Source organism: Sminthopsis crassicaudata, chromosome 1, assembly GCF_048593235.1.
Source record: "Sminthopsis crassicaudata isolate SCR6 chromosome 1, ASM4859323v1, whole genome shotgun sequence".
Taxonomy (NCBI): Eukaryota; Metazoa; Chordata; class Mammalia; order Dasyuromorphia; family Dasyuridae; genus Sminthopsis; species Sminthopsis crassicaudata.
Window position 1 is genome coordinate 602,785,837 of NC_133617.1, and position 23,986 is coordinate 602,809,822.

Genomic DNA, 23,986 nt, shown 5'->3' on the forward strand with positions numbered 1-23,986 from the left:
TTGCAGGATGGATCTCCAGGATTACTGAAAAGCTATTTCTAAAATGAATATATATAGATTGAATTATTTTGAATTTATATATATATGTATATATATGCACATATATATATATATAAATTTATATAGATTGCATTGTTGATTTGCATTTAAAAGTTGAAACTGTGTTCCTTTGACCAAAGGCTTCAGTTTTTTTTTAAAGACATCTTTAAGTTAACAAATATTTTAAAATATAAATCAAAATGCATCGGTAAACATTTAAAAGGAACTTGGGGTTATTTTGGTGTTTGATGCAACAACTTGAAAAAGCTTGGAAAAAATGAGAAGCTAATAGACTAAAATACAGTGAACTTAAAAGCCTGTTGATCTCTATCAAATCCTGTCCTTGATATTATATATGTAGTGATTTCTAGTTTCTCAGGTATTCTTCCCTGATATTTTATGACAATGGCTCAATTTTAGAAATAAAGAATCCAAGAAAGCAGGTCCAAAGTAAGGATAGCATTTCAAAATGAAAAAATAATGAAATAAATTAGGGCCCATGTTACAAGAGAGTTCATCCAAAAGAACCTAAAAAAATCTATAAAGTTCATCTTCAGATGTGATAAATCCAATCTGTTCCTGATCTTAAAATTCTATAATAGTAAATGTGCGTGTGTCTAGAGTCTGAAGACTAAATTATGCCTATAAATTTACAAACTAATGCAACTTCCCCAGCAGAATCAATTTTATGAATGGATTTTGACATTTAGATGCTTCTATTTCAGCCCTATACTGGACAAATTCAGAGTTGTTGAGTTATATCTGACTCTTCATGACCCCATAAACAATTGTCCATGGGATTTTCTTAGTAAGGAGACTAGAATCATTTTCTTCTCCATTTTTTTAGTGCAGGAAGGAATTAAGTGACTTGCTCAAAATCACACAACCAGTAAGTATCTAAAGTCATATTTGAAATCTGAGCTAGTGGTCTTATTCACCATACCAGCTAACTACCCACTTCAGAATATACATTTACATAACAAAATGAATGCCATCTGAGATAATCTGACAGTGTATATTCCTCGGGTGGGAATTTTAAATGTTCATGAGAGGATTCATAGTTGAATAAAAGGAGTTTCCCTTGGGAAAGAATGCAGGAATGATTCAGAAGAATGCTTTTGGATCCTTTGAACTTGATGTCCTATATATATCTCAAAGTAAACATGTCCAAAATGGAACTCAATATCTTTCTCTCCAAATCTTCCCCTCTTCCCTATTTTATCACAGCAGTATCAAGTACTGCTTTTTTTCTTACCAGTCATCAAGGCTTACAACTTTGATATTATTTTTAATGATGCATTCTATATATTCAGTCTGAAATCAAATCTTGTTTCAGTATTCTCAACATTGTGGCTAAAATTGTCAGAACTGAAACATATCAGAACCAGAACTAAAACCAAACCCAAATCAAAATTTTAGGCATCAGTGAGTGTTTATTGAGTTTACCAGCAAGGGAGCTCTACCAGCAGGGGAAGAGAATTTTTAAAGGACCAAAAGGACAAAGCTAAAATAGGCTTCAATTTAGGCAGAAGGTGAATTAGATATGGGGTAACCTTAAAATTGGATAGAGCTTTTTGTTGGGAGCTTCCGGGGTGGGAATTGGAGATTTATAAGAATTTTAATTAGAAAAAGCCCATTGCTGGGGCTAGTAACAGGAAAGGTTCTTCCCATTAACTATCTCTTGTAAACCCGCCATGGTACATAGATCTGCCCTTGCTGTTTCAGCAGAAAGGAAGGTCGAAGATAGGGTGAGGGCTACAATATAAAGTAAGGTCAGGGGTAAGGCAGAGGAACTGCAGATAATGGAATTACTTAAGCTTTTTCTGCTACCCACCACATCTTTCCTATATGTCAACTGGTTCAAACTTTTATCTTCTCTCTCTTGGACCATTGCACTAGCCTTCTAATCTTTCTCCCTTTTCCAGATCTCTTTAATCAGTCAACAAGGATTTATTAATTACCATATGCCAGACAGATACAGAGAAAGGCAGAAACAGTTCTTAACCTCAAGGGGCACAGATTATAATAAAGAAGACAACATGCAAATAACTACATACATAAAAGATATTTATAGCATTAGTAAAAGGTAGGTAATCTCAAAAGAAATCTTCCCACTCCAATTCATCCTTCACTTAGCTGACCAAGTGATTTTCCTAAAAAGCACAAATTTAATCATGTCACACACAGAAAACTCCTTTTCCAGTTCAGTAAGCTCCAGGGGCATCCCATTGCTTTCAGGATTGTGTAAATTCTGCTGTTTGGCATTTAAAACCCTTTACATATAGTATTTTGAAGTTTGCAATCTGTTTTACATATGTTAACTCATTTGATCCTCATTGTGAGATCAGTGCTATTAGTTCCATTTTACAAATGAGGAAACAGAGGCACAGAGAAGTAAGTAACTTACCCAGAATCAGTCAGGAAAGTCCTTTGGTCCTCTTTGAAAACAAAGGATGAACAATAATTTCATTAAATATTCCTCCCTAGCTGCCTCTCCCCAACTCCAAACTTCTTTAATGTTAGGACAATATTTCTTTCTTTGTATCTCAGCATTTGCACAGTGTCTGACAGAAAAAGATACATGATATATAAATACATGATATATAAAAATGATTGATTTCTTGATTAAAGAATTATTGTAGCAAGTGACCAGAAAGGAAATAGAAATATACACACACACATATATAATAGGTATAAGAAATCTGTACCATAATCCAACAATGACTTTTTTATGAAAATGGCATAATCATTATTATCAAAATATATATTAGTAGGAGAGATTAATCAACAATGTAATAAAAGTAAAAGATAGTAGATGGACTGTGGTAATATTATAGTAAATATTGTAGTAACATACCAGAAAATGTTAAAACTAACAAGAGGTAGATCTATAGTACATCTTCTATTTAAAATACTTTAAAAAGCTCTGAAGAAGTACTATATAGTGATAAGATATGGCTGGACTGTGATCATTGCATTGTAGGTAGCTGGGTGGAATAATGGAGAGAACATTGGACCTGGAGTTAGGAGCACCTAAATTCAAATCTGTCCTCAGATATTTAATAGCTTTGTGACTCTATGCAACTCCCTTAATTTATGCATCCTTCAGTTTCTTCATCTGTAAAATGAGAATAATAATAGTACCTCCTGCACAGGGTTGTAGTGAGGATAAAAATGAGATAATATTTGTAAAGTGTTTTTGAAGCCTTAAAATGCTAATTAATTCTATCATTAATTAATGTTATAATATATCAATGAAAAAAATATTCACATAGATAAAATCACAGGTCCACATGAGTATTTAAGCATACAAGTATATTGCAAAAGCTCTATCCCATAAGGAAGCATAAATAACATATACCAGCTCCTTCTCAGTAAATAAATATGAATATAAACATATGAAGTTAATAGTTCATTTAATAGTGCTTTGACTCCTGGAAATTTCTGCAGTTTGTTACCAATTCCAAAAAAATAAGAGAATTGCTCAGCATGAGGGTAGTGTACCAGAGAACTCGAGGATGTTATGTATTTCCCCTTGACTTTTCTTATAACTTGGTCCCATAAACATCTCTGTCTTATAAAGGAACACACACAAAGCAAATGGACCCAATTCAAGGCCTGTTTTATTTAGTGGAGGCAAGGCAAGATGATGGAATCAGCAATTCCAAAAATCCATCTGCTTAAACCTGATGATAGAGTAGCAAGAGTCTAGGCATCAATTTGGTAAAGAAAGAAACCAGAAATGAAAAAAGGCTGCTATCAAATAGGGGCTAGATTACATTCTAGAATTCTCATCAAGTTCAGTGAAGGGCAGGAATGGCATTTGACAGTCCAGATTTTGCAATACCTAAGGACAGCTCTATTGTTTATAAAGGGAGTCACAAATTTCTAAAAATAAAATTCATTTTAATTCAATTTCATCTTGAAAAATATTTTTGTTGTATATAGCATTTGCTAAGGACTGAAAAGAGGGGAAATGAGAGTTTAACTGAATAAAACAAATTGTAACTGCTATTCTCTAGCCTAAGGAAATGAGAAAGGGTTGAGAGAGGAGGGTGGTCCCAAAACCTTACAAATAATGGCTATTACAAGTCCATAAAGGTTGAGTGTCACCCAAGGGGTTTTTGTCTATATACACATAGACTCTATTTCCAATAATTAATACTTCTTAATTTAGAATTAATCATACCCAAAGGCTATGCATGGCTTCCACTAATGAATATAAAGAAAAATCTGAGACTAAAGGAAGGCAATACAACTTTAGAAATTCTCAGAAGACCAAACACTTTTAAATGAACTATTGATTTAATAAACAATTATTACACATGCAGACATCTGAAAAAAAGGAGCCAGGATGTATTATTATTACATTTTTATATGGAACAGGATCCCTAAGAGGAAGTGAGGCTATCTAATCCAGTTCCATACAAGGAACATGATGCACAAAGAGGTTACTTGATCAAAGTCACATGGCTAGCAAGTGTCCAAGAAAATCTTAGAGCATAGGTCAATTCACTAAGAGCCATATAAATGTGTATTCATCTATATACATGTGTCTATGTGGTCCAGACTTGTGAGACGTGTATATGTATATACACACATGTCTCTCTGTGTGTCTATCTCTGTCTGTCTCTGTCTCTCTGTCTCTATGTCTCTCTCTCTGTTCCCTTTACCATTACAGATCAACATCTACTTTGCAATTTAAAGCCTTAGAGAATTTTCTAGTACAGTAAGAAGTGAAGAGACTTGCTGGCCCAGGTTCACAAAGTCAGTACTTGCCAATGGCAAGCTTAAACCAGGGCTTTCTGATTTCAAGAACATCTCTTTCTCTGCCACTTATTTATAGAACAAAAATTTTATGCTGTATTAGGTGGCATTCTTTGACTTTGTTTGAAATGTGAATCCTTAAAGACTTGCAACGGATAGAGAACCAGGCCTGAAGTCAGGAAGACCTGAGTTCAAATCCAGCCTCAGAAACTTATTAGCTATGTGATCTTGGGCAAGTCACTTAACCCTGTTTGTCTTAGTTTCCCCATCTTAAAATGAACTGGAAAAGAAAAAGGCAAATCACACTAATATCTTTGCCAAGAAAGCCCCAAATGAGGTCTTGAAGAATCAGACAAAAATGAAACAATGAAAATCAAAAGTTTCAGAAGCTTACTACAATATTAAATCTATTATCTAATAATACAGGGAAGAGTTTTTAATATGTTAATTGGCCAATTAAAATAGGCTAATGTTGTCCTAAAAGTAACATTTTTAAAATATCTTACCTTTACATTTTAAACTTGTTGCTTTTCCCCTTATTTTTCAACTTTATTCATTAAAAATTTTCATTTTCTGTTTTATGCACTACTTGGCCTCTAATTCTGGGGTAAAAGAAGACAGGGAAACAATAGAAATATCTACTACAAAAATAGCAATTTTGCTTTCCTCCTCCTACTGTGACATAGAGGATTTTCAAAAAAGAGAAAACTTTTGTTTCAAAACTAAATCTCTGTTTATCTAACATCCTTAAGCAAAGTCTGTGCTTAATATTTTATTATTAGGATCATTGATGACAATGATAGATCGACAATAATTTTTGCCCTCATAAGGAACTTCCAGCCTTAGTTTAGGAAATATGTGTGTACATATATATGTATCTATGCATGTATATGTGTAAATTGTCCTGAGAATAATGACAAAGCGAAGTAAAATAATACTGAAATTGAATATATAATGGAATCAATCAATCAACGAAAAATGTGAAAGCACTTACCTTGTGCAAAACTTTGTGCTAAGTACTGGAAGTTCAAATAGAAAAGGAAGACAGTACCTATTATTAAGCTTTTCCATGGCCTAAGACCAATTCTTATTTTTCTTGGAGGCTTTGGATGTAGAAACTTTGAATTTGTTAGATTCTTCCGAGTGTATATTTTGATCTTTTTTGTCACCATAGTAACTTTCTATGGTCAGAAACTTTTTTTGTTATTTGCTCATTTTCCTAGCCTATTACTAAGTTTTTAACTCTTTGTTAAAGTTGGGTTCTGTTTTCAGGGTGGAGGGTGCAATGTCCCAAAGTTTAGGGGTTCTGTGCAGTTGCTTTCAGAGATCCTTCTAAGGGATCTCATCACAAGTGCTCTTTTCTGCCCTGGAACTGCAAGAAATGTCCTTGTCTATTTGTAGCTGTAAATTCTATTGTGCTAAAGCAAGAGTACTTCCTCAGTGCTAGTAAAAAGACCTCCTGTGAGCTTCAGTCTTGGGAAGCTGCCACCCACACTACTGACTATGGCCATTCCTGGTATGCTGGTTTTCCAAGGTCCTCTCAACGTATTGACAAATCTTTCCTGCTGATCTTCCCAGTCATTTTTTGGTGTCTCTGGGCCCAGAGGTCTGGAAACTGCTAGTGCCACTGCCCAATTCAGAGGGACTACTTTGCTGGCACTGGGACTGGGGCTGGAACTGTGCTGCCTCTGCCTGCACTGGGACTGTTTGCTGGGCTCTCAACCTGATGCCACAGAACACTTCTGCTGACCTTCCAAGTCATCTTTGGTAATTGTGAGCTTAAGAGTTCTGGAAGCCACCAGTCCTGCCACTGATTTTCAATACCTATTATTAAGGATTTCAGATTCTAATGGGGTAGACAACACAGGCAAGAACTTTCAACTCCAAGTCAAGAAAGGTCCAGTGATATGCCGGACACAGCCCTGACTGACATTTACAGAACTTACCTAATAAAATTTTCAGTCTAAATGTTTGTAACTCAGAAGTTGGCAAATGTTACAAATCAGGGCTTGATGTATTTTCTGGATAGTCTAGATTTAAGAAAGTGATAAAGAAAATTTTAATAATGCAGATTAAACTTAAAAGTATGTCATAAATACATTTTCCCCAGATAATTAATTGTTAAAAATTTGCTAGCACAATATTATAAACATTTCATGTTCTTTAGAGTGCAGTGGTGTTTCAATTGATAAAATCTGTTTCTGATTTTGAACTATTTGAAAGTATCAATGACTTGGAGGCTGAAACTTTTTCTGTCTCTTCAATAGCTATTGTAGCCAATGAGTTGGAACTAAAGCACCTGCAGAAACAGTTATAGGGTTTCCTCTCAGGGTCTGGGTTGGAAGCATGTCAAGTAATAACAATTTTATAGAAGAAATAATATATAAAAGGAATCAGAAAAGGGTAGAGTGAATTAGAAAATCACAGAATCTTAGAAGAAACTTCGAATGACATCTATCTAGAGAATTCTTTTCAGTCCACTTTTGCTAAAACACTGGAGGAAAACTTGTATTTGAAATGAAATGATTGGAAGCTTTTCTCTCTGATGTTTTCCAGAAGTTTGGTACTTGGCTACTACCGCTGCCTATCATTCTCAAAACTGGAGAGGAAAAACTATAACTTCAAGGAGCATAGGCAGTAGTTTTCTCAAGGTCTCCTTAATATGATAGTTTTGGGCAGCCCTTAAACTAAAGAGAATTTTCTTGAAGGTGAAGTAATGATGCAGAATGTCAATTAAAATGCTGCTTTCTGGTTTTCTGCATGAAATTCTTTCTGGCTAATATAGGACTCTCTATAGTGGGCATATCAGTAAGTTACTCTTACTTGTCCTAGCCATAAATATCAATCAATTTCCTCATGTGCAATGATTTTTTTTCTTTTACTCAATTCCCTGCATGGGCAGCTAAATTGTGCAGTGGATAAATCACTGAACTTGGAACCAGATTCACCTTCATGAGTTCAAATCTGGCCCCAGACAGTTATTAGTTGTGTGACCCAAACCAAGTCACCCTGTTTGCCTCAGTTTCTCATCTGCAAAATGAGTTAGGGAAAAATTGCAAAGTACTCCTATATCTTTGTGCCAAGAAAATCCCAAACTGGACTATAAAAAGTCAAACATGACTGAAATGACCAAATAACATGCATAGAAGATAACTAGTTATTACTTCTCACCCCCTGAAAAAAAATCATTTACTTGAATTCAGAAATTAAATAATCCTTTAAAACTGGAATCAGCAGTTTCTTTCAAGATTGTCAAACAATATTAGCACATAGTCTACTTTATGTGTTCTCCTGTACCATCACTTCCTTCCTTTCAAGCATTAAGTGGTCTTCTTCTAGCTCAAAAGGCATGAAATAACCAGAGTCTGGTGTATCTATTAAACAGAAAAACAAACCAATACTTGCAGGAGAAATTTATCCATACAACTTTATCTTTTGGCTCTGATAGAAAAGACAGAAAGGATTTGTGCTTCTATACACATTAGCTGTGATGAATGCTGGGACTCATAACATAGGATGGCCTGAAGACCATAGAATTGATCTAACCTATCTTTCTCATTTTCCAGAAGAAAATAAACCTCAAAGAGGCATCATGGTATATAGTAGGCTAGGGGTCTAGAATATTTTAGTTGTATAAAAAATTTTGGACAAAAATAGGTCACAAGTAGAAAAAGTTTAAGAAGCCCTTATCTAGACAAAATTGAGGATCCACTTTTATCCAGCTCTGTCTGAGTAAAATACAATGGGTCAGAATCCATCAATTTATGTAAACTAAAATTTCCTTTAACTTTTTGAAGAGATCTGAGTTTCCCCTGTCATTATTAATCTTGTACTTCAAAGGCTGCCTGAAAAATTTACAGCAGCTGATTTCTGAATAAGAAAGTAGAAAAGGTGGGAAATTTAGTCCTAAATGAATAATTGGTTATTAATATAAGAGATGTAATCATTTCCCTCAGTATGTAAACAGTTCATGATATAGAAAATTGTAGAATCAAAGATTTAGAATTGGAAGGAGTTTCAGAGTTAATATAATTCAACACCTTTATTGCACAGATGAGAAAATTGAAGTCAACAGAGATTATGGCATGCCCAGTGTCACAGAGGTAACAAGAAGTAGAAGTTGAGTATGAACTCATTCCCCTAAGTCTGAACCCAACCATCTTTCCATTGCATCTATTGAATAGACAGGGACTACTCACTCTGAAAAATAATTCATTTTAGTTTTTAAAGGCTTTCAGAATTTTCCTTTAAATGACCACCTCCCCTTGAGCATTTAAAATATGATTTGCTTTATAAAAATCAGATTTACAGAAGACTTTTCATAAACACATAAGTTTCTTATAATTGGAGCCGGAAGGGATCCATGCAACTTGGCTTAGGAACTAAATCCAACCACCTGATTTTACAGATTAAGAAACTAAAGGCCCAAAAGATTAATACTTGCCTGTAGTCACACAAGTAGAAAGCCCCCAGACAACTGCTTGTTGTTGTGATGATTGATCCTTCAGTGTCCAAGAATAACTAGCAGAACTGAATTTGAAATCACTTCCTCCTGGCTCTAAATCCAAGTACTCCTGGAAGTGTATTCCACTACTACTAAAGGTTTTGCTTAAAGATATATACATATAGATACATACATATACATTTATGTGTATGTGTATATGTATGCATGTATGTGTGTATTTTTGTGTGTGTGTGTGTGTGTGTGTGTGTGTGTGTGTGTGCGTGTATGGGGGAGATAGAGAGAGACAGAGACAGAAAGATTGTGTGTATATCTGTGAAGAATATGCAAGCAAGTCTCCATTGTCTGCACACTAGGAAGAAAGTAATACATATTTTACCTTTGAAATTTATGATATGATTTCTTGAAGGGGCAATAACACAGTCACTTTTTTAAACTAAATCCAACTAATTTGCTATTGCTGAGTACATAACAACTGATGGAAAGGAGTAGTGGGGCTTTGAAATTTGTTTTGAACATGAGGGAATTTGAGGAAGGGGGAAGTTTGAGTGGAGAGAAGTATCAAGAAGTAACTGACCTGATGACAAATATTTACTGGACACTAGAAGAGGATTGCAAATATATATGGGTGTAGCGTATGTACTTGAAAGCCAGACAGGTGATACATTTTCTTATAATTTTTTAAAATTTAAAACTACTATGAAGTAGTGAGGACAAAGGGCAGAAAGTCAAGGAAGGACAGCTTCAAACTTATATGAAGCTTGTGTTGGAACTTGAATTGTATTATTCAGGTCATCCAGTGTAATTTTCAGAATCAAGATAAAGAATCAGTTCTACATGCCTGGGAGAAATTTTCTCTATGTGTTGGCTTCTCACCAGCATATCTCTGTATTTGGCTGTAAGTGCAACCTCTCTGAAGGAGCAATGGCTTTTGCAAAAACTTGTTTGATGTAGAAGTGGAATAATACTCTCACTTCCCTCTCCAAATCTACAAACACACACGTAAGCAATGTGACTGCCATGCAAAGATGAGGACTTAAAGGTTTGTGAAAGCTTTTTTATCCTGCCAGGGTCTAAAGGGGAAGGAAGAGTCAACTACCTGGAGCCAGTGGCATCTGATGACCCTCAGGAGAATTTTCATGCCTGAATAAGAGTGTAACAGAAGTTTAAAATCTGTAGGGAAAATCTTTCCTTTGATCAAAAAAAGAAGAACTAAGCCATCAAAAGCTGAGTCCTCTCACTACTGAGTCCTTCCTGCTGATGGCAGAGTGGATTGCCCCCTGTTGCTGTCTGGTATCTGAAAAGACAGCTGCCTCAAGTGCCAGTGGGTGGTGGACTAGGGAGGGATGGGGAAAGAAGACTAGAGATTCATATGTCAAGCTTGCAGCTATGTTCACCAAAGAGTTGATAATGTGGCAACTAGCTCAGTGTCATGGACACCCTGTCAAAGGGACTGAGTGAAGAGAGAATCACAGATATAGATCTGAAAGGGATATCAGAGGCTGTATTCTCCAGATTCCTCATTTTGCAAATGAGATATTGAAACCCAGGGAAAATAAGTGAGTGACTTACCCATGATTACCTGAGTAATAATCATCAGAAAGGTGATTTGGACCCTTTTATACTATACTGCCTTCTTCTTTATATATTTTATAAAATAGAATTGAAAATGACAAGAAATACTAAGAGGCCATAAATTTGTTCATCACCAATATTCCTTATAAATATATACTATTTACATATAGTAAAAATCTTTGAGCTACAACTATTTTCTTTTTATTTGGTCATTAGAATGAGGCTGTATAGATGGCTGCCCTATAATTAAGGAATCTTGTTTTCATGTCCTTCTTCCTCTGCCACATTCTGGCTGTAGAACCCTAGACAAATCATATAAACTCTTATTGCTCAAGGCTATTGAGATTATCAGTTCCAGGTGATCTGTATCTGAATATAATGATGAAACTGCAGTCAGAACCAAGAAAAAATGTAGAATATGTTTCATTATGTTTTGAACCTTCACTAGAATTGGTTCCTTCGACCCTGGGATGCTCCTCCTATCAAATGGCGAATCACAATACTGGAATATATTGTAAAATGTGACAGAGCGCGTGTGATGGGATGAATCTATGAGTCAGGAGTTCTGATTTCTAGTCCTGACAATATCACTGATTCACTTAATGATTATGATCAAATCACTTTGTCTCCCTGGACATAATTTTGCATATGTGTAGAATGAAGGAGTTGAACTAAATTACTTTTAAATCTCCTCACAGCTCTAAAATTATGTTAACATAATGAACAAATATAAGCTCTACGAGGGCAGGAACTTTGTCTTAGTTAAACTTCGTATTTTACCTAGGGTCTAATGCTGCTTTGTAAATTTATTTTTTTAATTGAGTATTGGATTTAGTTTTTATCAAGTTACTTTCAAAGGGATATAGAGAAACTCAGATAAATTTCTTCATGAGAAAAAAGAAACATTAAAGAGGAGGCAAGGAAAGGTATGAAAAATAAATGTCAAGGGACGAGGTAAAAGGTTTGAGGACCTCTTAAAAGCCAAAAATCTTAACTTTCCTATTCTTCTACTATGATGGATGAAAGCTGGACATTGCATTAATCTCAGCAAATTTTGGAAATAGAAAAGGAAAAGATAAGGATATAATCACCCTAATTGTTTTTTAACAATTATGCAGAAGGTTGTTCATCACCATTTAAAGTCATTAATTGGTTATGGTTATTAAGAATATATCAGTTAATGCTATATGTTAATTAGTTAGTTCAGAGAGTCAACTTAATGATGTGGAAACAATCTTGGATCTGAAATCAGTGGTCTGAATTCAAATCTTAACTGTGATACCTAATAACTATGGGACTTTGGACAAGGCTTATCTATGAACATCTCTAAAACTTTAATTTCCTCATCTGTAATACATTGATAATGTGTTATTCCCTCTTGGCTACTCTAAATCTCACCCACCCATCCACCTCCCAGAGCAAAGTAATAATTGAATCTCTCAGGGAAAGCCTACCCCAGATTCAAGGTCCACAGCCTTAAAATTAGTTTATTATTACTACTACTACCACCACCACCACCATAAATAATAATAATGATGATGATAAATAATAATAATAGAATTAACTCAAAAGAGAAACATATGTTGAAATGTCAAGGTCTAAACAATATTAAAAAAGCTATATGTACTACTACAAATATGTACAATGTTAGTGGAAAGAGTGGACACATAGCAACAGAATGCTAGAAGACATTCTTAGAAAGGAATGTTGCTGAGGTCACTCACTGCTGTGATTCTACAGGGCTCTGATATATTCTGGCTTTTTGTGGTGTCCTCATAGTATTTCCCCCTCAGTGTAGCATCTCATTAAGCAGGTCAATCAATAGGTCCCTGTGGGCCTGCTCTTTTCCACAGCTCAACCCCTGACTGCCAGGACTAATTCTCGATTGACTCACTCTCTGCTAGGCATATTGGGTGCCACTGGGCGAGTGGCTATATTCCAAACCATCATTGCTGAATGCTGCATGACTAGAGCGCATACACCTCATAGTTATTTCCTGACTCAATTGCTTTTGTAGAGCAAGAGATCTTAATTTGGGATCTATGAACTTTTAAAATATTTTGATAATTTTTTACTAATTTGTTGCTAACTATATTTCAGTATAATTGGTTTCCTCTATAACCCTGTTTCTATTTTATGCATTTAAATATTATTCTAAGAAAGGTTCCATAAGTTTCACCAAAGATATCCAAAATATAAAAAAAATTAAAAGTTCCTGCCACAGAAAGTATATCTTTCTTTTTAAAGACCATAAAGGCAGTGTTGATCTGTGACTCATAGCCATCAAATTCAATTGAACAACTTCTTCACATTTTATGAAGGGTTAACAAAAAAGAAACATTTCTTCATACTTTGTTTAAGTCCTGATCACTTATATTCCTTATATTCCAAGATTTCATCAGCATCTTAGGACCATGTTAGTTGTCCTTTATCTTCCATAATTTTATAAAGTGGATTAAGATATTGATTAATCCTCACCTACCCCCCCCCCCAAAAGCACACATACCCACAAGCACTCTACACTGACAGTCCACACCGGGTTCTTATGAGGAAGTCAACACTAAAACACTATATAAATATGACTGATGGTTACTATTATGTGTTAGTGTTGTTCATGGACCAAACAAGAAAATAAATATTTAAACTAAAACAGGAAGAAATTTAACTAGTCATGGAAAGGAACATTTGAACGATCAGAATGACCCAGTGATATGGACTCCTGAAAGAGGTTATAATATTTCTGACTACCCCTTTCCCCTCAGAACTTTAAGAAGAGAAAAGACTCATTATCTGTACTAAATCATTGAGATCTTCCTGGAATAAAGAACTGAATAAGCTGATCTCTCAGTCAAGGAGCGTAAGACCTTTTCTGCTTGTTTGTTTGTTTTTTTTTAATAAAATCCTAATAACTTGCATCAGGCACCCTGAACAAGTTATTAAAACAAGCCATATGAAGTCAACTGTGCAGGAGATTGAATGCCAGATTCCATTGTCCTAGTTTAGGAAAGGGAAAGTTTAGGTTGGGCATTGATTATATTCTGACTTCTGTAACATACCTCTGATATGATTTTCTACTCCAGTTTCACTAAGATTTATTTCATGACTTCTAATTTGTACAAGCTTTGTGTTTGTTGACATGCTTCTTTGTATTTTTATAGAATAAGATGAAAAATGTCACAGAATCACCTAATGCATCCCTCTATCTGATAACTAGCAGCTCTTAACACATTTCTTTGTATAGAGTAGACATTCGATAAATCTTTGCTGAGTAAATGAATGACTACTTCAAAATCATCAAGTCAATTCAATCAGTGATTATTAAATTTTTATTGTGTTCCAAGTACTATTCTAGGCAGTGAGAGTTATATTTAGGTACAAAGGTCTTATGGAATTTACTGTATATTAGCACATTATAACAAAGACAAATAATTATGATAAAACTGATTTGATAAGCTCTTTAGAAAAGCATAAAGTACTGAATAAAGCTTATGGCATGGAAATATTCTCAACTAGGGCTGGGAAGAATCCAGGGGATTTTCTTGAAGAAAATAGCCTTTAATTCAGCTTTAAATATGATAGAAATTCAACAGGTGAAGAAGGAGGAGGTGGACATTCTAGTCATAGAAAACAACATTAGCTAAGGCAATGGCAGGAGAACATGTTCATGAGGATAGAAAGAAGTTCATTTTGGCTAAACAAGGAGTGGGGAACCTTTTTTTCTGGCAAGGGCCATTTGATTATTTATAACATTATTAGTAGATCATATAAGATTATCAATTTACAGAACTTTAGTTATGGGAGGTTGTTGTACATAGTTCATAATCACCTGTGGTTGCCTTAGCAAATGATTTCGCAGGCCCTTTTTGGCTTACAGGCCAGATGTTCCCCACCTCTGGTCACTAAACAATGATTTCTGTGAAGAGAATAATAGTATGAGAACACTCTAGAAAAAATAAAATGAGGTCACTCTGAAAAAGTTGTGGAAGACTTTAAAGGTCAGGAAAAAAGCTTAAGTGTTTTGTTGGTAAACAAAAGTGAGCAAAGTCAAGGAGTGATATATATGACCAAATCTATGCATAAAAAATATTTAAATAGTTTATAAAGGCTGATTCAAATGAGGTAAAGACAGTAGAGATGAGAAGGTATTATTAGGAAGCTACCAAAACAGAATTATGAGGTATGTGGAATTAGTGCCTATACTACTGTAATAATTGACAGAATTGGCAGTAACTGGCTGTAAGAAGTGAGGAAAAGAGAGGACTTCAAGGTTACAGACAAATAAGTCAGCACACTATAATGCTGTTTTGAGGAATGGAGGCAAGAGAACTTCCTTTACATGCTTAAATCTTCTCTGAAATAGGAGGCCATGTCAGCTTCTAGAAGTGAAGGAGTTGTGGGCAAAAAGACAGAGCTAAAAAATATGAGAAAAATATGTACCTTCTACAGTATCTTAAGGCAGCATGTTAGAAAGACAACTTTCCTTATAATTGTATTTTTCCTTTATAAAATTGAACTAGTTTCTTATCCCAAGTACCTTATGGAGAATTAGATATTCTGATCATTTAAAGTCATTTTTCTTACATGCCTTTCCAAAATATCTCATGGTTTCCATTTCCATCTGATCTGGCAGAAAGTTATTCAGCTACAAGCATTTATTAAGCACTTGCATTGTGCCAGCTATTGTGTAGTGCAATTATCTTTTTTTTTTAATGTTAATAGCAAACTGTTTAATGTTTGTTTGATCTTCTAGATAACAGGTTGCTTTCTTGGTTTTTTCCTAACATTGTTTTTTAATTTTGTGTTCCAAATTTTTTTCTCTCCCTCTCTTTACCTATTGAGATTTAAAGGAAATCACAGAAACTGTAAGAGAGATGAAGGTGAGGAAGGAAAGCATTCTAGGCATAGGGACAATACGTGGAAAGATCTAGAAATAGGAGAGGAAGTGTTGCATCTAGTGAACAGCAAATAGGCCACTGTAGCCAGGAAAGATTCCCATATTTTGAGTACTTGAAGATAGGAAGGGATTTTACTATAGTATTGGATTTCTTTTGCTCTTAGAGATTAGCTCTTTAAAGCATTTTGGCTATCTTTTTGGCATTCACTTGCTTTTCAGTCGTGTCCAACTCTTCATAACCCTATTTGGATTTTCTTAGCAAAAATACCAGAGTGGTTTGCTATTTCCTTCTGCAGTTCATCTTAGAGATGAGGAAACTGGAGCAAATAGGGTTATGTGACTTTCTCAGGGTCATACAGCTAATAAGTGTTTGAGGCCAAATTTGAACTCAGAAGATACCACTATACAACTGTCAGATTGGCTAAGATGACAGGAACAAATAATGATGAATGTTGGAGGGGATGTGGGAAAACTGGGACACTGATACATTGTTGGTGGAGTTGTGAAAGAATCCAGCCATTCTGGAGAGCAATCTGGAACTATGCCCAAAAAGTTATCAAACTGTGCATACCCTTTGACCCAGCATTGCTGCTATTGGGCTTATATCCCAAAGAAATACTAAAGAGCGGAAAGGGACCTGTATGTGCCAAAATGTTTGTGGCAGCTCTTTTTGTTGTAGCTAGAAACTGGAAATTGAATGGATGCCCATCAATTGGAGAATGGTTGGGTAAATTATGGTATATGAAGGTTATGGAATACTATTGCTCTGTAAGAAATGACCAACAGGAGGAATACAGAGAGGCCTGGAGAGACTTAAATCAACTGATGCTGAGTGAAATGAATAGAACCAGAAGATCACTGTACACTTCAATGTTGGATGAAGTTGTATTCTGATGGAAGTGGATATCTTCAACATAAAGAAGATCCAACTCACTTCCAGTTGATCAATGATGAACAGAAATAACTACACCCAGAGAAGGAACACTGGGAAGTGAATGTAAATTGTTAGCACTACTGTCTATCTACCCAGGTTACTTATACCTTCAGAATCTAATACTTAATGTGCAACAAGAAAATGGTATTTACACACATATATTGTATCTAGGTTTTATTGTAACACATGTAAAATGTATGGGATTGCCTGTCATTGGGGGGGGGGGAGGGAGGGGGGGAATAATTTGGAAAAAATGAATACAAGGGATAATATTATAAAAAAATTACTCATGCATATATACTGTGGAAAAAATTCTAAATTAAAAAAAAAATTTGAACTCAGGAATATGAGTTCTCCTGACTCCAGGCCCAGTATTCTATCCACTGTGCCACCTATCTAATCAACTTATTTCATGAACTCAGGCTTTCAAGGACCAAATTCACAGGATCATTGATGTTGCCTGCCACATTATACCAATAATACTTTTCCCCTATAAGTTCCCAACTTATCGACATCTTTTTAATCAGGTTATAAGCAGCATTCAAAAGAAAATTATTGCATCATAGGGCAACATACTAATTTGGATCTCCTCCATATATACATAATTGTAATAATAATAATTTTATTATTGTTGTTACTTGGCTTCATGCATTCAAGATCTAAAGATCATAGAATCTAGAAATCATAAATCATTAAGTATTAGATCTGGAAAGAACGTTAAAGATCATCTAGTCCAACTTACTCATTTTACAGAAGAAGAAACTGATGACCAAAGAAGCCACATTAACTTGTCCACAGTCACAAAGGGAATAAATGAAGCTGGTATTTGAATCCAATGGGCTCCAAATGCAATGCTATTTCCATTCTATCTGTCCACACAACTTTCCTGCCAACGACAGGAAGTATCACAATAATGAACACTGACTAACAGCTCCTTCTTTACATAGATCATTCAGGTGGTGTTGGCTTTAAAAAAAAAAAAAAAAAAAGGTGGAATTTGAGCTAAGTGTCAAAGGAAGCTGGGAAAGCTAAGAAGCAGGAAAGGTAGAATTCCAGGCATGAAGGACAGGGCGGGCAAAATTCTGAAGAGATAGAGGAGCAGCAAGTAGGCCAGTGTATCTGAATGATAGAAAAGCTTGTGTTTTTAATATTTTAGTGTAGGAAAGGTTTTTGCTATAGACATCCTAGTTTTCAGTCCCAATATAGAAAGGTTCTTGTGAATCCTGATTTGAAGCTCCCTCCATTGCTGATTAATTTAAATCTATTGAGATTCATTTCCATGTGCCAAAGTATCCATGACTCCCTTTCCTAAGTTATTTCTTGTGTTGGAATTTTTTTATTCTTTCATGAAAGACTCAAATGAATGACTGGGACTCAAAAGAAAAATCTAGTTCTGCTGCCAGCATCAAAGCAATCCATTTTGCCTGTGCAAGGCCCCTGGGCTGTAAGAATCAGTAGCACCTTTTCCCTTTTTGTAAGTTCCTCCCTTCTATGTGGGTCTGAAGAGTCTTTCTCACTGAGGCCCAGAGGCAGAAGTCAGGAGGCTTCTTGTACACAGAGAATAATCCCATTTTTCACCTGTCACCCACCACAGGTGTGCTTTCTTTTGGCTAGCATTTGGTCTAACAAACTCCTCTTCATTTCTCCATTGTGTCTGTGGTCTTGCCTGGCCACAGAAATTAGTTCACTTCTTTGTCTCATGTGCCTCCAGCAGCACACCCACCCTGTACTCAACCAGTTAGCAATAAGTTTTCGCTGCATTTTTCTTAATTAGAAGGCCATTGCCTTTCAGCTGTAATGTTATTTTGAGGAGAGTGCTGATCAGAGCCCGGTTCTGCAGGCTAAATGGTTGATTGTTTTTCATCATTTGATTTGTCTTCTGAAATGAAATTTGTGTGATTTCCCTGTCAAATTTTCCATACATGTTTATATGACAAGGTAAAGAAGCCAAATGAACTCTAAGTAGGTTAGAAAGACCTGGCCTATGCCTCTGAGTGCCAGAGGTGTCTGAAATCTAGGGGAAAAATAAAATTCCTCCCTTCAGAAATCCTGTGGACGACTGGTTCCTCCAGCATCACTGCCCATATTCCATATTTCCTCAAGGCTTCTGTTAGATATATTTGCCTGGAACTCGCCTTTTTGGTCTGCCTTGTTTCACCACCCCAAACCTTTCTTCCTACCTGTTGCTTTTCACTTTTTCCTAGGGAGATTAAAGGCTTGAGAGAAAGGGGGCTTAAGACAGATGGTATGGGAAAGTGATTGTGGTAAACTGCTTTCATACACTCACAACTGAATTTGCTCTAGACACCTGAATCCCTGGCCATATATTTAGACACAGATACCAAAAAGTTTTGGGTTTTATGTGATGCTTTGGATAAAATAGCTATAAATTCCATAGGAATGACTTTTACATATTGCCTCTTAAGGAGTAAAATTGGTCAACTATTTAAATAGGTTGTCAACATTTATTGTATTATATTGTATTACTATACATTTTATTATTATTATATTATATTTCATATTCTATTATATTATATACATATTGCCTTTACCAGAAAAAAATATGAAATCTGTTTTTTAAAGATAAGAGTTTTGTATCAATTGTGATTTCCCTCTATATCATTTAGATTTCTGAAAAGGCTCCTCTTCCTCTCCACATTTCAATGTCCAGAAATGAATTTGTGCATTGTTAAGATTTTTCAAAAATACTATCTTGAGAACAGCACAGTATTAACTAAGCTAGGATAGCTAGTCTCACAGAAAGGGTGTTTAGACTGAAATAAAGTATTAAAAGTAGCTATTTGCTTACAAAAGGTCTTTTTTATTGTCCTTAGTCATTTTCTGTTTGTTCCCTCCAACTGAGAAAGATACAGTATTGAAGTCTAAATAAGTGTTTCCTGCATCTGGGCTCCATTTCTTCATCTCTCTGATCCTGTGGTGATCTTGTATTTATGACTTCACACTCCAGTCTCAGGGAAACATGTGGGTTATCACCAATTTCTAAGGTAGCTTGCAATGAGCTAAGTGTAGCTTTGATGAATGCTTAATTCTTATTTAAAAATAAGCTAATATGATGTTTCAATGCTTGATTTTTTTTTCTATTTTATGGCCTTCTCTACAGGACAAACAGGTGAAGATTCAAAAAAAAAATCAATTTAATTGATTAGCTATGTGCTGTCTTAAGGACTGCACCAAACTGAGCATTTGATTTCAGACTTCAGTCAAAGTGGTGTTAGTCATCTGTTGCAAGTAATTTCCTTTTTTTTTTTTTTTTTTTTTTTGGTTTAACCTTCTAGACCACACACAGCAAGCACTGTCCTTTTTATATGGTCTCTCAGAAGAACATTCTAAAACAAAGCATGATGTCAATCAGATCTTCTGAGGGCCAATCTGGAGATTCTGGTCAGTCTCATCCATTGCCAACAACTTAAGTTTCATTTTTTTTCACTCAATGCTGGTTTGGCCTAGATATCATTTATACATTCCCTTATATATTCAGATACCACTTATTAAATGAAATAATGTGCTGTGCAGTGTGGAAGGAAGGAAAGAAGCAATAAAGGAAGAAAGGAGGAAGAGAGGAGGGAAAGAAGGAGGGATGAAGGAAGGGAAGAGGAAAGGAAGAAAAGGAGGAAGAAAAGGAGGAAGGAAGGAAGGAAGGAAGGAAGGAAGGAAGGAAGGAAGGAAGGAAGGAAGGAAGGAAGGAAGGAAGGAAGGAAGGCAAAAGCTAATATTCTTGTAATACTATATAGATACAAAACATTGTATATGATCTCATTTGAACCTCACCAACCCATTAAGGTAAGTATGGAGATGACCCTTGGTCACATTTTATAATAAAAAAAATCAAGATTTAGGAAGGCTAAATATAAATCAAGCTAGGAATTGGGCGCAGGTATTCTGATTCCAAGTCATGTGATTCTTTCAATGTAATTTAAAAAATAAGACAGCATGTTAGAATGACCTCATGCTCAGAAAGACCTAAATTCAAATGCTATATCTAACACGTATTGTCTGTGTGATGCTGGGCTGATGATGAGTGTATTTACCTCTCCATACTCTTGGCAACTCCATAAAACTATGAGATGTAGAGACCATAAGGTGCCTATCTATAGGAATAGAGTTTCCCTATCTAGAAGTTCTATATACCCTCACCCTCTCCCAAAAAATTACAGATCCATTACCTATCCCTATCCCTTTAAGGGCTACAAAGGGCTTTGCACTTACTTTCTCAGTTGACTTTTACAACCCTGTGCAATAAGTGGTAGGGATGCTATTATTCCCATTTTACAGATGGAAACCCTGAGGCTGAGAAAGGTTAACTGACTTAACCTTACTATTTTAAGAGGGATTAAACTAAAAAGTATCCAATACATGATTCAAACCCAGTCTCTTCCTTACTCTAAATCCAGTGTCCTGGATAATCATGAACAATTAGGTTTAAGCAGCTCAGCAATCAGTGGTAGAAATGGAAGCAGAAATATAGCTCCTGGGCTTCTTAGCTCTATTAGCATAAACTTGTATTAGCATACGCTAACATTTGCTTGGACTGCATCAGTTACATCATTTCTATTTCTGTGATTCTGCAAAATTTGAGTAGCAACTTAATCACAGACTATCTTCTGTTCTCACAAATCCAATTTAAGTCAGTATCCTTTCAGACTGACTTCATAGTCTCTAAGACATTTAGGTTATATGAATCAATTTCATTTGTCTTATTTCGGTTCTCTTTAATCATTCTTTTTTCTTCTCCTTGTGATATGTGTATTTTAATCAGTCAATCAATATGCATTTCTAAATACTGGCTAAATTCTGGGGACATCCCTAGGTGCTAAGTTACAAAGACAGAAAGGAAATACTCCCTCCTTTCAAGGAAAAAAATTTAGTTTCCTCTTTTTTTCTGTGTTTTTTACTTTTTCATTTTGATTTGAAAATGTACGAAGAGGCAATGACTAAGGTGAATTCTCATTAATCTCTGCTTTCCTGAATGGACCATCTCATCAATATAAGTATTTCCTCCAAGGGTACATATGATTACCCATCCATACCTTCTTCTACTGGGAAATTCTTATTCATGTCAAAAAGGAAGGATGAAAACAAGCATTTATTAAGTTGCTGCTATGTACCAGGCATTTTGCTAAGCTTTTTATAAATATTATCTCAGTCAATCCTCAGAACTCTGGGAAATAAATGCTATTATTATCCCCATTTTGTATTTGAGAAAACAGACAAACAACTTCTTAGTGTTTTACAGTGATTAAGCATCTGAGACAAAATTCTAGTTCAGATCTTCCTGGATTCAGACCTAGCACTCAATCAGATATGCACCTAGCTGTTTCCTTTCTAGGGATTATAGATTTTAGAACTCTCTGGTTAAAGATTACCTATTCCAGCCTTCTCGTGTTACCAATAAGGAAAATGAAATCTGGATAGGTCAAGTTACTTGCCTGCAATCTCCAAGGTAACAAAGGAATGGCATTGTGAGGATTCTCCACCAGGTCATCAACTCTCTATGCAGCACTCTTTTTACTCCACCATATTACCGAAAACTTGAATGATTTTTTTTGGTCCAGAGCTGTGATTTCTTCAATATAGGCAGCTGGTGAGGAAATTACTTTTACATATGGGGATCACCAATGTAATTTAGCATTTAGGAATTAAAAATTTAAGAGAATTGCCCAGGATCATACAGGTGATTAGTATACCAGGAAGTGAGATTCTAGACTGTCTCCTGTTCCATGATTTCCCAGCTCTGGAAAAGACACAACTTAGACATTTCTGGAGAGGCAACAAACCAAGTAAATAGGCATTTTTCCTATCAATCATCTACCTAGTTGTCAGAAGCAGAATTGAGCATTTTAATAATATGCTTAAATTCCTTATTTTCCCATATTAGCTCTTGTCCATCTTAAGACAACTATTCTTTGTTTCTCTCTTTTTCTTAACCAATGCAATGTCCCAGAGAGCCTGTTATATTTCAGGGTTGTCTTACCTCTCTGGAATTTGTCCTCCACCCAAAAGTCCAAAGCACTTTGCCAGGTAGACAATTTAATGGGCTAACTCCCTCCCTCTAAATATATCAATTGTTTTTTTTTTTCCTTTTAAATAGAAAACAAAGACCAATAGATTTTATAGAAAAAGCAGATCAAAGTAATTCAATCCCATAGTGACCCCATCAGACACATTCTCTAAAATTACATTTTTTGGATGAAGGCACTTTGATATTGGGTTCTACTATATATTATAATAGGGCAGGTAGGTAGCATACAGTTTAGAACACTGGGTCTAGAGTCAGGAAGACCTGAATGCAAATCCAACTTCAAACACTTAGTAGCTATATGACCCTGGAAAAGTCACTTAACTCTGTTTGAATCAGTTTTTTCATTTGTAAAACAAGCTGGAGAAGGAAATAGAAAATGACTTCATCTTTGCCAAAAAAAAAAAAAAAAAAAAAAAAAACCAAATAGGATCAGGAAGAGTCAGACATCACTAAACAATAACAGCAAAATGTGTGTAGTATTTATTACTATTTGTATTTTGTTCCTATGTGATTGCTCATCTCTGTCACCTGATGTGAACAGCCTTCTTGCCATCCCTGGTATGCTCTTATCACCAAAAGAGGTGCCTTTTTACTCTCCAAAAATGTCCAGATGGTGTCTTTTACAGAGCTAAAAGTAATTTTTGTAGTTGTTGAAAATAAGAAGAAAATTTCTGTGCAAAATGCTGAGAGACCTTAAAGATTAGAAAGCTTAACAGTTCCATGTTGAATGCCATTGTGATTGTTTTGAGTCTTTTTTTTTTAAGTGAACAGTGTATTGTCTTTTTTTTATATATATATAAATCTTTTTTTGTTTATTTAATTTTTATTTTATTTTATAATTATAACTTTTTTGACAGTACATATGCATGGGTAATTTTTTACAACATTATCCCTTGCACTTACTTCTGTTCAGATTTTTTCCCTTCCTCCCCCAAACCCCTCTCCCAGATGGCAGGCAGTCTTATACATGTTAAGTATATTACAATATATTCTAGATACAATATATGTGTGTAGAACTGAATTTCTTGTTTCACAGGAAGAATTGGATTCAGAAGGTAAAAATAACAGTTTACACTCATTTCCCAGTGTTCCTTTTCTGGATGTAGCTGGTTCTGTCCATCATTAATCAATTGGAATTGGATTAGCTCTTCTCTATGTTGAAGACATCCACTTCCATCAGAATACATCCTCGTACAGTATCATTGTTGAAGTGTATAATGATCTTCTGGTTCTGCTCGTTTCACTCAGCATCAGTTGATGTAAGTCTCTCCAAGC

General features: G+C 35.3%; 1 protein-coding gene across 1 annotated transcript in view; it reads left to right on the plus strand.

Moving 5' to 3' along the window:
• SLCO3A1 (solute carrier organic anion transporter family member 3A1) overlaps positions 1 to 23,986 on the plus strand; it is a 340,259-nt gene that overhangs the window by 276,759 nt on the left and 39,514 nt on the right. The window lies entirely within an intron of this gene.